Raw genomic sequence first — 8,314 nt, 5'->3', positions numbered from 1 at the left:
CACCACCTGTAGTTATTTAGGTGAAAGCTCCAAAATGCTTGCCTAATATGTCTGTTTATCCAAAAGGAAGTAAAGAGGGAGAGCTAGATAGATAGCATTGCATTACATTACATGGCAATGCAATGCACAGTTGCTGAAGTTGAACCAAAATGAGCTTGTCATCTGGCTTCTGCAACTTTTAACATGAAAAATCCAATGAGGAGAAGAAAAGCAAAGCCAAAGAGTCCATCCCAAAATCCGACAAACAAGCAAAATGAACAAAATGCATTGAATTCAATTCTTTCTGATTTTAGAAAATGCATTAAAGAAGGGGTGGACCGGTCCTGGAGATACTGCAATACCAGGTCAATGCGTGGAGTGGACAGAGCAAGCTCTTTTTCCATCTCCCTGTTCTAAAAATCCATTTAATATATGGTCCCCAGATAGGGGACGTATCAGATATTAAACTGATAAGAACAGATAAGGTTTCAACATAATTTTTATTGTACATAAGTCAGATTACAAGATAATAAATGCGAAACCTTTCAAGTTCAAAAAACATAACAACATTTAACGATTATACATTACAGAGAATAAAAATAATCAATATAAAATGGAATTCCACATATAAAAGCACCATCTACGGTTCGCTTCCTTCTTGCCCATATCTTTTACATTTTTTAAATAATAAACATGCATTTCACTAAAAGCCAGTTTAATACAATCAAGCACAGAAATAAAATCACGATTAAACAATAAAATATTCCTTGCTTTCCAAATTGCATTCTTGGCACAGTTTATTATACACCAGCAGATTTCAGATTGGTATGCAGTAGGGCAATTAAAAAGTCCGTATAAAACATATTCATAATAAAAGTCCTTTAAACCGCAAACCCACTTAAAAAGAATCCCCAATTTCCCCCAGAGTTCTTGTGCAAAGGTGCAGTTCCAAAAAAGGTGCATAACGGTCTCATCACAATGGCAAGAGTCTCTTGGGCATTTTGCCCGTGCCACTAGGCCTCTCCGGTGTTGGAATTCTCTGGTTGGGAGGCACTGGTGGACGGACATCCAGGCAAGGTCTTTATGGACATTGGCGAGGAACTTCCCGAAGACATTCCTCCACACACGTTTGGATCTGTTCCATGAGTAGTTACAAACTGGGGATGTCTCTTCTTCTCTCCTCAAGTGGACAAATAGCTTCTTCCGGTCCAGAAGGATGTCAGCTCCAAGGTCTTTTAAGTTATGAGTCTTTATAACTTTTTCTAAAATAATAAGGTGCTTTGGTGGACACAATAAAACAGGCGCTGATAAGGATGGCCTAAACCATCTCTTAAAGATAAAACCACACGTGTATTTTAAAAACAGGCCAAAAGTACTATCAGACTTAAAAGCTTTAAAACAAAAGCAGAAAAAATGTACATATAAAAACAGGCGAAGATCGGGAACATCTTTTCCTCCATTCTGCTTTCTCTTATACATTTCAGATCGTTTAAGCTTTTCCATTTTAGAGCCCCATATAAACATAAAAATACAACGAGTTAGTTTTTTTAGCATTAAGTCAGAGGGAGGATACACCATAGCAATATATAAAATCATAGGTAATAAAACAGATTTAATAACAAGGACTTTCCCTTCGATCGAAAGATTCCTCAGGGTCCAAAAGGAAAGTTTTTTTGCCATTTTATCTTGAACCTCTCCCCAACTCACAAGCCCATCATTATTTGCATCAAATACAACCCCTAAAATTTTCACATTGTCATATTTCACATTAACAGTCGGTAAGTCATTCCTATCCCATGCACCCATTATCAAACACTCAGTTTTATTAAAATTCATTTTAAAACCAGAAGCTTGACTAAAAAGATTGGTGCACAATACTACTCTCCGGAGTGAAGCAGGATCAGTGCAAATAGCCGTCACGTCATCCATATATCCAAGCACTTTAACCTGAGCCCCTCCCCCTCCTGGGACAGGAACCCCCCGGACTACCTTGTCTTTCCGGATCATGCATAAAAGGGGTTCCATAGCGCAAATAAACAGAATTGGGGATAACGGACATCCCTGCTTCACTCCGGATTCCAGTGGGATAAAATCAGTTAAAAAACCATTGACAGAGATTTGTGAAAACATATTGTTATATAAACTCTTAATGCGAGATAAAAACCAGTCTGGGATTGCCATTTGTTTTAAAACTTTAAAAAGATATTCATGAGAAACCCTGTCAAACGCTTTCTCGAAGTCTAATGCTAACAGGGCCAGCCCTTGATCCCTGTCTTTACTGTACCATATTACGTCTCTGATCGTATTTAGGGTCTCTGTAATACTCCTCCCTGGTACACCACATACTTGTTCGGGTTGTATTAACACATTAATGACAGTTTTAAAACGACATGCAATAATCTTAGCTAAAACCTTATAATCCATGTTAAGGAGGGTGATAGGTCTCCAATTTTTGAGGTCGTCCCGAGCGCCCTTCTTCTTGTATATTAAGGACACTATCCCCCTCCTCCATGACTTGGGTAACTTATCACACAAAAAAACCTCTTTAAAAAGTGCTAAAAGATCCTCTTTTAAAATATCCCAAAAGGATAAATAAAATTCCACAGGAAGACCATCAGCTCCTGGGGCTTTCCCTCTTGAAAAACTTTTAAAAACACTAAAAAGTTCTTCTAAAGTAATATCTTTTGTTAAAAACCCCTGATCTGCAGAATTTAGCCTAAAATCCAGGACATGAAGAGCATCTTGTAAAAACACATTATTAACACTTTTTTTGCTAAAAAGGTTTCTATAAAAATTAAAAGCTACCCTCTTCATACTTTGTATTGTGCTATCTCCATCTAGGCAGGTAATCGTTTCTTTCCTCTCCACCACTTTTTTGAAAAAGAAACGAGTACACTTTTCCCCTTCTTCTAAAAATTGCACCTTAGAATTAAATATTATTTCCTTCCCTTTTTGTTCAAGGTATGACTGTATCTCATTTTTAAGGCTTACAATATCATCATGCACCTCTAAGCCTATCTCTTTGAATTTAAGGAGAGTCTGCAGTCTAGTATTCAAATTTGCATAGCCCTGCTTCTTCTGCCTCGCCTTCCTCTTCCCAGCCCTGATAAAAAAATGATGGATCTTGTCTTTAATCCCTTCCCACCAGGACAGCATTTTAAAATATGGGGGTTTGAGCTGCCTCCACTCTTGGTACTTTTTGATAAAATCTGACCTTACCAGGGGGTCTTCCAATAGGTGTACCCCCAGGCGCCACAACCCTCTATTCACCTTTAGTTCCCCCTGGTACTCTATCTCTAATTTTAAAATGTTATGGTCAGAAAATAAATTAGGAATTAAAACAAAATACACAGGGCTAAAAACTTCAGATAAAAAGATAAAATCGATCCTGGAGGCCACTCCCCGACCGGACCACGTAAATCCCGGGTCCGTCGGCGATAGCGACCTCCAGGCATCGCGCAACTTAAAATCTGTCTGCAAATTACTTAATAAAAAACACGATTTATCTAATTTACGGATCGGGTCCCCTCCTCCTCGGCGCTCGTTTACACTGAGGCAATTAAAGTCCCCAGCTACCAAAAGAGGAGATGACCCTACACAGAACAACGGTAAAATTTCAAACAACTGTATCCGCTCTTGTTTATCTGGCGGGGCATACACATTTATAACACGAAAGTTAAAATTATTAAAACATAAATGTACTAAAATAGCTCTGCCGGGCACAATCTCAGTGACAGAGGAGATTATAAAAGCATTACCTCGGCAGAGCAGACCCACACCAGCTGATTTATTCTCATTAGAGCCGGACCAAATGGAGGGCACTAGTTTCCAGTCTTTCTTTAGCTCATTATACCGTAGTCCGTGTTGCAGACCGCATTCCTGTAGGAAACAAATATCAAAGTCTAATGTTTTGAAATAATCAAAGAGAGCAGCCCTGCAGACAGGGCTCTTTAAAGATCTCACATTGAGTGAGAGACACTTAAAAGATGGCATTTGTGTCATGGGGGAGGGGAGTCATCCATTATATCCCCTGCAGCACCCGTCAAGTTCTCGAGTGTAGAGGAGAAGCAAAGAATATTCTGGGAGTCCGAACCAGATATCGGATACCCGGAGGAACCGGGTTGCCATATATCATCCCTGGCAAGGCACACATCAGGCAAGTCTGGATTAAATGCCGGAGGATCGTCCGCTCTCAGCTTTTTCCCACACGGCTCAATCATGTCGCTCGTGCAGTCATCCTCCGCTATTGCTGTGTGGCCTCTCACTTCCTGAAGACTCTCCAGGTCAGACATAAAAAACTCGCCATCATTGCCACCTGCTGAACAAAGAACCGAGGTCTGCTGGCATGAGTCCCTAGGTATGCCTGGGGTCTTCGACACAGAGCCCCCCACCGCCAACTCACTGGGGGCCCCCTGCTCCAACACACCCGGGACCATCGACGCAGTGGTCCACTCCCTGACGGGAGAGTCCCTCTGCTCCAGTCTTTGGGTGGTCCGCCCTCCGCCCTTTTTCTGGGACTTCGCCACAGGAGGCTTTCCACGGGGGAGACCCGATTCCTGCTCCGTCCTCTCCTTCCTCGCGCCCTTGACCTTCTCCGCCACCTCCTCTGTTGTGGAAACAGAAGGACGAGGCTCAGGTCCTTTACTGGTCTCCGAAACACGAACTGGTCCTTCTCGTGGCATAGGTCCTCCAGCAGCCTCCGCATATGTTCGGGTCTTGGTCTTCAGTGGGCACTCCCGAAATATATGGCGGTCCACGCCACACAGGTTGCAAGAATCCTTATGGGGGCAATCCTTAAATAAATGTCCTAGTAGACCACAGTTATTACAACGTAAAGCCTTGGACTCCGCACAATTGCTCTGGACATGCCCCATTTTCCCACAATTTCGACAGTACATGGGCATGCCAGCATAAAATAAATACCCCCGACTTTTCCCAATAGTGATAGTAGAGGGGGGGTGATGTGTTCCTCCATAGCCCTGGGGATCCTTCCGCAACCGCACAAGAAACCTCCGCTTCCCACCCCAGAAGCCAACAGTGTTCTTCACAGGCCCAAGGTATCTCACCTCATCACAGTGACGGCTCAAACAGGTTTGGATGTCCTGTCTCTCCACAAAAGGGTTGGGAAAATACGTTGTTATTTGTACCTCCTCATGGACGAAAAGAAGGGAAAATACCAGGCCATCCATCTCATCTCTCCAACCATTCTCGTTCACCTTCTGGACCAACTGTTGGCAGCATCCTTGGTTCTTAAAAGTGATGGCATAAATACCTTTGAGTTCATTGTCCTGGAAACAAAAGATGTCATCTCTGTCGAACTCAAGGATCCCAAGGAGGATGGTATTGCAGACGAAGCGGATTCCTTTCTGCTCTCTGAAACTTTCCAAGACCTCAATACGGACTGTGTTCCTCATCCGGGGCTCTCCCGATGCAAAAGAAATTGTAGCAGGCATCCTTCCACGAAAGCGTACCAACTACAGAAGAAAAGAAAAAAGGCGTGAGCCTTTTTAAGGGATCGCAACACGTTGTAAGGGGACTAAGCCAGCTCCCTAATAGCAGCAGGGGGGTGAAGCCTCACCGTAAGGTGGGACGATCCCCCCAGGCCAAGGAGCCGGGTACCCCAAACACCTATCAGCCAAGACCAGATGCAATGCCTAAACACCACACCCGATCTTAGCCAAAAGGCCGAGAAGCGATAACCAGAATTGGTTTCGGACTACGGTGCCACCCAAGGATCCTGAAAAGTCCATTTGTGGAGATGGGCTCCTGGACTCCTGTTAAGAAGACATGTTGTCAACCTCTAGATCCCTTACATGCCTGCACTTTTCGGCTTGCTGCTGCTGCAATCCACGCGTTTTAGATCTGCATAACTCCACCTCTTTAAACACAGCACCCTCACCCCCTGCTGTTCCCACCCGCCTCAACACCATTGGAAGGGAGGAGAACCAATTAAGGCGGGGGGGGGTGGAACGAGCAGCTGTCTACCCTTAGCAGGAGGGCTGCTGATTACTTACCTTTCCTGCTGCTGCTGGCTGTCCAGCAGCAGACTGAAGGTGGCTGCTGCTGTGCGCAGGTATATAAAGGCTCAGAGCCTATTATGACACGCGCAGCCAGCGTTCCATTGCCACATTCCATCTACTGCAGGCAGGATACCTGGCTGGCTGAATGTCACTGAGAAGCTCACAGAGACTGCCATAAGCAACAGTTTAAAAGAATGCCACAGACTAATCAACCAAACTTTTTGGGTTGGGTTCTCTTTTATAGTCTGCAGGCATTAAATGAAAGAAGTCAGTGTTCCAGCAGAGGGAGACAACGTTTCAGAAAAGGCATTGTAGCAAACCAAAAAAGAAATTTTAAGCGCAGCAGAGTAACCAGCGCACATACCTGTTAGCTCAGGTGAGTTTAAAAGGCTGCTGTTGATAACAAGGGCATTTGCTAAATAGATGGTGTGTGTGCAACAATATACTGAAAGGTCAATTATATTGTGCAGCTTATCTCACCACCTGTAGTTATTTAGGTGAAAGCTCCAAAATGCTTGCCTAATATGTCTGTTTATCCAAAAGGAAGTAAAGAGGGAGAGCTAGATAGATAGCATTGCATTACATTACATGGCAATGCAATGCACAGTTGCTGAAGTTGAACCAAAATGAGCTTGTCATCTGGCTTCTGCAACTTTTAACATGAAAAATCCAATGAGGAGAAGAAAAGCAAAGCCAAAGAGTCCATCCCAAAATCCGACAAACAAGCAAAATGAACAAAAAGCATTGAATTCAATTCTTTCTGATTTTAGAAACTGCATTAAAGAAGGGGTGCACCGGTCCTGGAGATACTGCAATACCAGGTCAATGCGTGGAGTGGACAGAGCAAGCTCTTTTTCCATCTCCCTGTTCTAAAAATCCATTTAATATATGGTCCCCAGATAGGGGACGTATAAGATATTAAACTGATAAGAACAGATCCGTTTTCAAACAAGCTTTATTTAAATCAGACATACATCATAAATTACAAACAAATCACAAAGACTTGAATAAAATATGACATAAAACAAATACAACTGATAAGAACCGATTTTTTTTTTCTTTTTTAACACTCAGATTACAAAGTCTTACATCTTTAAAAGCAAAAACCAAGACTCAAATCCATCATCGTGGTTTTTTTTTTATATATATATATATACATATATATTTCCTTCTTTCCTTTTTCTTAACTTTCTTTTTAACTTTTTTTTTTTTTTTTTTTTTGTAATTAATATTTGTATTTTTCCAGAAAAAGATTTTCAATGACAACAAAGGCTACACAGTAAGTATATTCCATTCATTTTGCTTCCACAAAACATCTGCTATTCCTATGCCCAGAACCATTTTGTCCTTCCAAAAATACATAAATAAATAACTTAGACACAACTTAATACACTGTTCAACAGACACTTCATTATGTTTAAAAATCAAAATGTTTCTCACCTTCCAAATTGCCATCTTTACACATGTTATAATCACCCACACCACCTTAAAATCTTCTTCCTTTACACCCATCCCATAGAACACCCTGTTAAAATCTAAAAAATTAACATTACTCACAGCTTTGATCAAATTACACATTTTCTTCCAGACTTTTTGTGCAAACTCGCAATTCCAGAATACGTGCATAGGAGTCTCACTACCTCCACATCTCTGTCTTGGACTTTTTTCAAAACGAACAAGACCACGTCTATGCTGAAATTCTCGTGTCGGTAAGCAATCATTTATTATACACCATAACAAATCTTTATGTTCATTTGATAAGAACACATAGTTTACATTCAGCCAAATCCTGTCCACTATCTTTGGCATAAAGTGCTCCACTGGACTAGTGTTTAACCTTCCTTCCAAGACTTGTAATATCTTTTTATGACACCTCAGTACCTTAAGATCAAAACCTTTTAGATCATAATCTCTCAAAATCTTTTCCAGCACAACATAGTTACTTGGGGGTAAAAATCTATAAGGTCTATTCAATCTCATGTCCACCCATTTATATTTTCTTATATAGAAACCCAAATTATAAATAGAAAAGGCTTTAAGCTTCGATTCTGACCCTAATAAAATATTTATGCAGTTCGCCATATACTTTGCATATAAAAAGGCTTTGATATCAGGAAAACCTTTACCACCTTTCTTTTTTGGCTTATACAATTCTTCTCGCTTAACCCTTTCCATTTTTGATCTCCATAAAAAAATTAAAACATACTTTAATAATTTTTTTCATCGCATTGACAGGTGGAATAAAAATGGTTGCAACATATAAAATCATTGGGAGTAAAACCTGCTTGATAATTAAAATCTTCCCTTCCAACGTT

General features: G+C 41.1%; 1 non-coding gene and 1 pseudogene across 1 annotated transcript; both read right to left on the bottom strand.

Moving 5' to 3' along the window:
- Window positions 1-307: 307 nt before the first annotated feature.
- On the bottom strand, window positions 308-492 carry LOC141150768 (U2 spliceosomal RNA). The gene has a single exon (XR_012246887.1). It is a non-coding gene; the product is annotated as a U2 spliceosomal RNA (small nuclear RNA).
- Window positions 493-6,783: 6,291 nt separating this feature from the next.
- LOC141150793 (U2 spliceosomal RNA) lies at window positions 6,784-6,956 on the bottom strand (annotated as a pseudogene).
- Window positions 6,957-8,314: the final 1,358 nt, after the last annotated feature.

The sequence above is a fragment of the Phyllobates terribilis genome, unplaced genomic scaffold, assembly GCF_046119375.1.
Source record: "Phyllobates terribilis strain yellow unplaced genomic scaffold, ASM4611937v1 Scaffold_5__5_contigs__length_657084704, whole genome shotgun sequence".
Classification (NCBI taxonomy): Eukaryota; Metazoa; Chordata; class Amphibia; order Anura; family Dendrobatidae; genus Phyllobates; species Phyllobates terribilis.
The sequence above is the reverse complement of the archived record's forward strand: the minus strand, read 5'-3'. Positions and strand labels throughout refer to the sequence as shown.